We start from the raw sequence: 9873 nt of genomic DNA on the forward strand, positions 1-9873 counted from the left end.
TCTACAATGATCACATACTGTGTGGGCAATAACAAAAACATAAATGAGATACTATATACAATAGGGTACTCTCAACCCTAGCTCTGTAATGAAAGGGATTATTGAGAATGACTGGAATTTTTTTTTTCAAACAGTAGAAATAGGATAAGCAAAAGCTCAACCAAAAACACTTTTTATCCTCAGCATTTTAGAGTCAGAGAGAGAGAGAGGGGAAGTGTGTGTTTTAATGTGCTTGACCTAAAGAAAGCGAGATTTTTTGTTCAGCATAAATTTGTCATTGCTTCTAAAAGAAGATTTGGTCTGTTTGCTGCAAATGCCAGTGAATAACTATGGCTCCTTACAATAATTCAGCACCTACTTCTCTCCACACTTTATGGCTTAGGAGAACATTGCCTCATTTGTTTCATTTTCCACTTGTGTTCTATTTATTTTAATCTTTGGCATTTTAGACTGGTAGTAGACTGATCCCATACAGTATCTTAGAGTTGATGGAGTCTAGATAGAAAGCAGGTCTCAACGCTATCATTTGTCTTTCAACAGAGTTCTGTGAATGTGTTTTATTTAGCCAATCATACTGAGAAAAACAATGTAAATGATTATCTTCAGCTGAAAATTCCTCTGATGTTTCTTTCCTCACCCCCTCAGCCTTCATAGTTTTTTCAAAGGACTCAGCTTTCTAAGGCCTCTGTATATGTTAAACTCCTTTAGGACAGGTTACCTGGGAAACAGACCGGAATCAGAGATTTGCATGCACAGAGTTTGTTGGGGAGGGCCCTTTGGAACACATCTACCAGGGAGTGATGAAATAAGATGATGTAGAGAGATGTGGTGTGATTAGAACAAAGGCTATCAGCTGATTGTGTGGAGAGCTGAGGGGCTGAAAGGTCAGGGTTGTCCCAAGTTGAGACAAGACAGATGGGGTTTTATACCCCAATGTAGACCAGTCATTGAATGTGGGTGACCCGTGGGAAAGGCACATAGTGGATGAGGCAGCTTCCCTTGAATGAGGGCATATCTTGAGTACATCTCACCTGTGATACTTTAGTAGCCAACAAGCCCTGGCAACTGGAGAAATGAGTCGTTCTATTCTAAAAGGAAGCATCTTGGTGACACAACACATTTGACCAATCTCAATCATGAGGGGCAAACATCTCACGTAAGACTTTTTGATATTTGTATCTAGCTATCAAAATCAGCCAGTTGGATTTTTTCAGGACACATCCTCTTACAATTTTCCCAGTCTCTTCATTCATTCCTGGAGATTCAGTTTTTCCTCCGATTTCATTTTCCTTCATCCTGAAGAACTTTCCTAATTTTTTTTTCTTGTAGTTTGGATTGGCTGGCAATAGACTGTCTTCATTTTTCCTTGATGTGAGATTGGTTCCTTGATGCTTTCATTTATCTTTTATTTTTGAAAATATTTTAGTTGGATATATAATCTGGGTTGAAAGTTATTTTTTGTTTTTCATGTCAGTACTTGACCAATGTCATTATACTAAATGTTCTTGGTAATTTTTGATGAGAAATCCGTAGTATTTAAATTATCACGCTTCTCCGTGTAATGTGTTTAGTTTTGTTTGAAATACCTTTGTATTTTGCAGTTTGGTTACTATGTATCTATGCATGATTTTCTTAGAATTTATCCTGTAGTATTTACTGAGATTCCAGATGCTATAAGTTTATGTTTTCCATCAAATTTAGGATATTTCCAAATGTTGTTTTTAAAAATCGATTTGTGCCCTAATCTTTTTATCTTCTTCTTCTGGAAATCCAATGCCACTCACTTTAGATATTTTGTCATTGTTTCACATGTGCCTAACTCTTGTTTAATTTTTTAATCAATATTATTTTTTCTGTTTTCTTGAGTTTGAGTAGTTTTTATTGATCTATCTTTGAGATTGTAGACACCTTCCTCTGTTATATATCTTCTGTTATTGAGCCCATCCAGTAAACTTTATTTTAGGATATTGTACTTTTAAGATTTAAAACTTCATTGAGTTGTTTTTTTTTTTATATTTTTTGTGTCTATGCTGGTATTTTCTATCTCTGTATTCATTCTATATGTATTTGTTATAAAAGTTATAACGGTAGTAGTTATAATAGTTACTGTAAAGTCCTTATCATGATAATTTCAAAATCTGGGTCATCTTGGATTTCATACCTGTTGTCTTTTTTCTTAAAAGTGAGTTAATTATCAATTAATTTTGGGTTTTATCCTAGTCACTGTTGATGTTACGTTTTACAGATTCTCTTGCTACTGTAGTCCTCATGGGGATGTAGATGGCTTTGTCGTAGGAGGGAATCAGTCCAGTTATGTTCAGACTATAAGATCTGTCTCATCTTTTATGGGTAATGGTTTAAATTTCAGCTCATTTTTTTCAGCCTTTGCTATGCTGGTTTGGGCATACATTGTGCATATATATTTCAGAGGTAAATCCAGGCATTAAGTAATCATAGCATCCTGTTTTATTCCCAGTAAGTTACACTTATGGGTCACACCTGCCTTGTCATCAAGCAATGTCCATAATTACCAGTTAAAAATTGACATATTCCAACTAAAGATTCCAGATGTAAATTAACTGAATCTCAATAAGGAAAACCTTGCCTATTCTAAATTTATCAGAGAGAATGATATTTTAATATATATTTTTAAAGCTGGTTCAGTAACTTGTAAAAATCTACTTTTAAAGAGAGATAAAATATTTTTCTAGCAATGACTATGTAGGACATTTAAGAACAGCCTTTTTGCTGAGAACAGCTAAGTAATTTAGGAAAATATGTTTTTAAATATCTATTTTAAGACCCAAAAACACTACCAATGCATTCAGAACTGAAAGAACCAAGAACCCAAAAGGAGGAACACCAAGGAACTTTATTTCAGTGTCTGGAACCACCTTTTCCATTAAAAATAATGATAAATGGTAAAACATTTATCACTGGTGAGAGGATAAGGCACTGAGCAAAACATTGACACTTTCACATACTGGGGAAAAGGTGGAGTTAACAGTTCTTGTAAGTACCCAAGTTTTCTGTGGATATCTAAAGTTGTTACATTTTATATGTAACAGGAAATGGGAACTAGACCAGTTCTCATAACTGAAGCCCAGTTTAAAATCGTCCCAATTCCTGGGGCACCTGGGTGGCTCAGTTGGTTAAACTCAGGTCATAATCTCATGGCACATGAGTTCAAGACCTGGGTCAGGCATCTGGCTTTGCACTGACATTTTTGGAGCCTGGAACCTGCTTTGGATTCTCTGTCTCCCTTTCTCTCTGCCCCACCCCTGCCTTCTCTCTCTCCATCTCTCTTTCAAAAATAAGTAAAATAAGATAAAATAAAATAAAATAAAATAAAATAAAATAAAATAAAATAAAATAATCTGAATTCCTAACTGGATTATGGTGATGCACCCAGCTGCTTGATGATAACAGAAATAATTCCTCTCTGAAAAAAAGATGGCAATGGCATTAGCTAAATCTTTGAATGATTGATATAAATTTTCTACTTATTGATATATAATGTTGGCAAACAATAAAAAGTGATCAGGCACAAAAAATTAAGAATTGGCTAAAAAACAAGAGAAAAGCAGGCAATTAAGATTTATCAAGAGAATAACCACATATTACAGGGATAGTACATAACTTTTAAGTTAGTTAATTTTTTCAGAAATTGACAAAATGGAATATTTTGACAGAGAAGAGGAAAATTTGACAATGGGGAATTCTATTACTTAAAATAACAAGTTAAGATGTTAGTAGTTGAGGGGCACCTGCGTGGCTCAGTTGGTTAAGTGTCAAACTTCAGCTCAGGTCATGATATCATGGTTCATGGGTTCGAGCTCAGAACCTGGAACCTACTTTGGATTCTGTGTCTCCCTCTCTCTCTGTCCCTCCCCTGCTTGCACTCTGTCTCTCTCTGTCTCTCAAAAATTAAATGTTAAATTTTTTTTTTAAACAGAAAAGACTCCTGTAGTTGAGAGGTTATTAAACTGAGTAATTGAGTTTAATCATCTAATTTAGTGTAGCTGAAGAAAGAATAAGTGAGTTAGAAGATAGATCAGAGAAAATGTCCAAACTGAAGCAAGGAGCTCCAAAATTATGGAGAATGTGATAGACAATTAAAATATGGGATAAACATCTAACAAATATTCAATTGAAGTCTTAGAATTAGAGAAGAGTTAATTAGGAAGAAGCAATCATTGCAAAGATTGTGACTGAGAATTATTAAAAACTAATTAGAGAATTCAAGGCTGAGATTTGAGAAGTTCTGTAAAACTCATAGAATCAAAATAAATATACTGAGGTATGTTATAGTAAAATTATCGAAAACAAAAGATAAATAATAAATCTTAAAAGCAATCAGAGGTCTACAGATTCATTCAATCCTAGTCAAAATCTCAGAAGGTTTTTTTGAGGGAAACTTATGAATTGTTCTAAAATTAAAATGGAATGAACAAAGGGAGTTTTATTTTTTTTATTTTTTTTTTTTTTATGAAGTTTATTGACAAATTGGTTTCCATACAACACCCAGTGCTCATCCCAAAAGGTGCCCTCCTCAATACCCATCACCCACCCGCCCCTCCCTCCCACCCCCCATCAACCCTCAGTTTGTTCTCAGTTTTTAACAGTCTCTTATGCTTTGGCTCTCTCCCACTCTAACGTCTTTTTTTTTTTTCTCCCTTCCCCTCCCCCATGGGTTCCTGTTGAGTTTCTCAGGATCCACATAAGAGTGAAACCATATGGTATCTGTCTTTCTCTGTATGGCTTATTTCACTTAGCATCACACTCTCCAGTTCCATCCACGTTGCTACAAAAGGCCATATTTCATTTTTTCTCATTGCCACGTAGTATTCCATTGTGTATATAAACCACAATTTCTTTATCCATTCATCAGTTGATGGACATTTAGGCTCTTTCCATAATTTGGCTATTGTTGAGAGTGCTGCTATGAACATTGGGGTACAAGTGCCCACAAAGGGAGTTTTAAAATGAACAAAATGGAAAAACATTCTTTTAAATTTGTAATTCTTTTAAAACTGCAATAAAGCTACATTAAGACTATACTATGGGTATAAGGAATGACAAATCAGTAGAACCAAACAGAATCTAAATATAGATGTAGATACAGATATAAATTATATAGTCAATTTATTTTCAGCCAATGTGCTAACTTAAATCCATTCAAAATAAGTCTCTTTAAACAGATAGTGCTGGATCAATTCTATATGACACTCCACACACCAATGTTAAACTAATTCAAGATGTATCAAAGGCTTAAATATAAAATCTACCACCATAAATCTTCTAGAGGAAAAGATAGGAAATTGTCTTTGTCACCTTGAGTAGGCAAAGATTTATTGAACAAAAAAACCCACCAGTCATTATAAAAATTGATAATTTGAGCTATATCAATATTAAAGAGAAAACTTCTATCAAAAGAAATCATTAAGAAAATGAATATAGAAGCCACACACTACAAATATTTATATGCATAAATCTGACAAATGGCTTTTATCTAAAATATATAAAGAATTCCACAAATCAATCTTATGAAGACAAATAATCCAATAAAAAGGGTAAAACTTTTGAAAAAATACTTTGCAAAAGATGGTATAAGAATGACAGTGTTGTTTAAGCTCTCAACCTTGCTGCTGTTGTATTGCCAAGATGTTGCTTTCTAACAAGCAGACTCTGGACAAGCTGGACATGGAGGGGAAGTGGGTCATCATGAGAATGGACTTCAACGTACCTGTGAAGAACAATCAGATAACAAACAACCAGAGAATCAAGGGTGCCATCTCAAGCATCAAATTCTGCTTGGACAATGGAGCCAAGTCACTTGTTCTTATGAGCCATCTGGGCTGGTCTGATGGTTTGTCCATGCCTGACAAATACTTCTTTGGAGCCAGTTGCTATAGAATTCAAATCTCTGCTGAGCTGAGATTTTGTTCTTGAAGGACTGTATGAGCCTGGAAATGGAGGAAGCTTGTGCTGATCCTTCTTCTGGGTCTGTCATCTTGCTGCAGAACCTTCCCTTTCATGTGAAGGAATAAGGGAAGGCAAAAGATATTTCTGGGAACAGGGCTAAAGCTGAGCCAGCCAAAATAGAAGCCTTCTGAGTTTCACTTTCCAAGGTAGGGGATGTCTATGTCAATGATGCTTTTGGCACTGGTCATCAAGCCCACAGTTGAATGGTGAGATTTAGTCTGCCACAGAATGCTGGAAATTTCTTGATGAAGAAGAAACTGAACTACTTTACCAAGGCCTTGGAGAGCCCAGCAACCCTTCCCTGCCATCCTGGGTGGACCTGAAGTTACAGACAAGACCCAATGGATCAATAATATGGTGAACAAAGTCAATGAGATGTTTATTAGTGTTGGAATGGCTTTTACCTTCCTTAAGATGCTCAACGACATGGACAATGGCACGTTTCTACTTTGATGATGAGGGAGCCAAGATCGTCAAAGACCTGATGCCCAAAGCTGGGAAGAACAGTGTGAAGATTACCTTGCATGTTGGCTTTGTCACTGCTGACAAGTTTGATGAGAATGCTAGGACCAGCCAAGCACGGTGACCTCTGGCATACTTGCTGACTGAATGGGCTTGGAAGGTGGTCCTGAGAGGCAGTTGCTGGGGCTAAGCAGATTGTGTGCAGTGGACCTCTGGGTGTATTCGAATGGGAAGCTTTTGCCCAAGGAATCAAAGCCCTCATGGACAAAGTGTTGAAAGCCACTTCCAGGGGCTGCATCACCATTGTAGAGACACTGCCACTTGCTGTGCCAAATGGACACAGAGGATAAAGTCAGCCATGTTTAGTACTTTTCTGGCTATTGATTCCTGTGTGCAGCCCCTAAGTCAACTTAGCAGTTACTGCGTCTCCCTTCGGCAGTAGCTAAAATCTTCCCCGTGTCAGGATTCACCTAGTGGCAGAAAGATGCAGTGTCGAAAACTCTTAAACAGTTGCACAGCATCTCAACTGCTCTTTTACCACACCCTGGTCTTGCCTGCATGCTTCAAGAACCCCTTGAATTTCTTAGTGACTAAAGCATTGTGCATTCTAGAGGGCATATGTTTATATTGTGCCTGTTAAAAGAAAATGAGTTGTGTTAGCTTCTCTTTTTGAAGTAGCTTATTATGATTAGTTTTGTCATTGTTTCATTACTCAGGATCGAAATAAGATGAAATCCCAGTTATAGGTAGTGAGGGAGACAAAGTTGTTAATGTATTAAATAAATAATAAATATTTTTCACAAATGACCAATAAGCACAAATGTGTAAAAAAAAAAGGCTGTATACTAATCATCAGAGAAATACTAGTGAAAACCACAATGATATATCAGCTGTAATTCAATTTAAAAAATTAAGAAAAAACACAATTACAAACCATTTTACACCTGCTAGAATGGAAAACAGTTAAGAGCAATAAGAATACTTGTTGGTAAGGATGTAGAACAATTAACTTTCATAAATGCTGATGGGAATATAAAATTATACAAATACATGTTTTGCAGTTTCTTATACAGTTAAACAGACATTTTATCCCACAACCCAGGAACTCCATTTTAGGCATTTACACAAGATAAATAAAAACACATGTCCAATAAAAATATTTATAAAATTGTTTTTTACAGCCTCATCAAATAGCCCCTAATTTGAAACAACTCAGATGCTCATGCACAGGAGAATGGAATAAACACCTTGTAGTATACTCATACAGTGGACTATTTCTTGACAATAAAAAGGAAATGAACAGTACTGATACAATCCATGTCATAATGAATCTTATAGATGCAGTGTTAAACACACAATTTTGAACAAAATAAACCATACATAAATGATTATATTCTGTAGGATTTCATTTATTTGAAATCCAAGAAGATGACTACTGTGATAGAAATTAGAACAGTAATACTTTAGGTGGGGGAGCATGGGATTGAATGGAAAAAGCAAGAGAGTGATTTTGGGGTGATAGAAATGTATTTAGGGTATTTCACTTTGGATAGTAGTACCCAATTCTGGATAGTAGTTACATGGGTGAATGGATAGTAGTTACATGGGTGAATAAACTTATCAAAGCCCATCAAACTGAACATTTGATACCTGTATATTTTATTGCATGTATATTATATGTTAGTAAAAAAAAAGGAACCTAATGAGATGTCATTAATGTAAAAATGGCTAAAATTAAGAAAAAAAACAAATAAACATGGTCATCTTGAATACTGAGGGAGTTATGGACCCCTGGGAACAGCCAAGCAGTGCAAGTAGTGAGGTAAATTGGTACAACTAGTCTGGAAACTTAAAGGGAAAGGTGCACAAAGCTTTGACCCAGAAATTCCACTCCTGGATATATTAAAAAAAGAAGAGTGGAAAAGGCTGGTCAAGGCAGTTTATAACAGTATTACTTTAATATTAAAATTTGTGTGGTATATACCCATCCAGCAGTGAAAACTACATTGTATGTAACAATAGGCAAAAAAAAAAAAAAATCTCAAAACCATTATATTTTGTAAATTAAACTCAAAAAGAAAGAACACATACCGTGTGAGTCTATGTATATAAGTGTCAAAAATAATTGTAAATTGCTCTGCATTTTTCTGTTTGCATGTTTTATTTCAGTTTTAGCAAGTGAATTATGAACGTCAGAAGGGAGAGCCTAGGCTGTGATGTGGGTTTGGAGTAAAGAGGAAGAGGAGAGATCAACAAGAAGCAATGATTTTACGTTTAGTCTCCATTTCCATTAACAGAAAAAAACACAAGTATCTCTTTCATACCTTTGTTCAGTTTTGTTCTTCATTGATTTTTATTGTATTCATACCAGAACGAAGTCAGAAATCTTAAGGCCGTTGAAATATTTTTTGTTCTTCTCTTCCATCTGCACTCTGAAATACCCTTTTTACAGTTCACCAGTGTCATATTACCTTATTATCTTACTGAATATTTTATGCATAGGCACTTCTTTCTATATTTGCTTTCACAACTTTTTGGGTTTTCCATTGACTCCTAAATGCTAGCTTTCTGGTGAGGCTAATACTTTTTGCCAAGTCCGTTAGACCCTTTCAGCTTTTATAAAAGTATGCTGACCTTTAATGATTGCACTGCTGAGTAGCATGATTAACATATATATTTTTGAAACTGGGACATAAACAGACCATAAAAGAAGTAATAATTTAAGTAGATTATTAATGTCTTTTATTTATGCATATTATTTCCTCATAAAAAAACACTATAGCCTCAAATTATTGTTGAAACCCAATTTTATTCTCTGGCATCATCTAGTAAATCCAGTGTGAATAATTGCTTGTAATAAACAAATTACCTGATTAAGAGGATGGAATAATTAGATATATACATGATTCCATGCATTTTTCTCCTCTAACTCCAGTATTTCAACAATGCCAATAATACAGCTTTCTGAAAAGTCAAAGCTTTTCCTTTTATAAGATACTTTCATGGATACATTCTGTTTGGTGAAAATAATTTCAGTCTTAAATATGTGCCTTTACAGACAAATGCAAATGTGATCAGCAAACAAATGTAAAATTTGTGTATAGAAAATAAAGCAGCTATAATTTAATTAGTACCTTCCATAGTATGGTGCTAAATAGACAGTTTTCATGTATTATTTTAAATTGAGTGTAATATTCCAGTATAAATCTCTATATTATCTCCATATTCTATTCCCTTTTGCAGATGAGGAGACAGTAGCAGGGAGATAAAATGACTTGAACAAAACACACATGACTGTTAAGATTCCCACCGTTGCTGTTCATAGCTTTTCATAGATGGTAATGACTTATTCCAGGGTTTGGCCACCTCAGGACCCACAGGTTCATCTTTAGAGACTAGGGCCGTAAGTGGCTCAGTATAGTAGCT

General features: G+C 35.1%; 1 pseudogene; it reads left to right on the top strand.

The window, feature by feature from the left end:
- Positions 1-5664: 5664 nt before the first annotated feature.
- On the top strand, positions 5665-6813 carry LOC124525157 (phosphoglycerate kinase 1-like; annotated as a pseudogene).
- The last annotated feature ends 3060 nt before the right edge of the window (positions 6814-9873 follow it).

Source organism: Lynx rufus, unplaced genomic scaffold (assembly GCF_022079265.1).
Source record: "Lynx rufus isolate CCGP_SWC_20201006 ecotype Redwood Valley unplaced genomic scaffold, mLynRuf1.p SCAF_4, whole genome shotgun sequence".
Taxonomy (NCBI): Eukaryota; Metazoa; Chordata; class Mammalia; order Carnivora; family Felidae; genus Lynx; species Lynx rufus.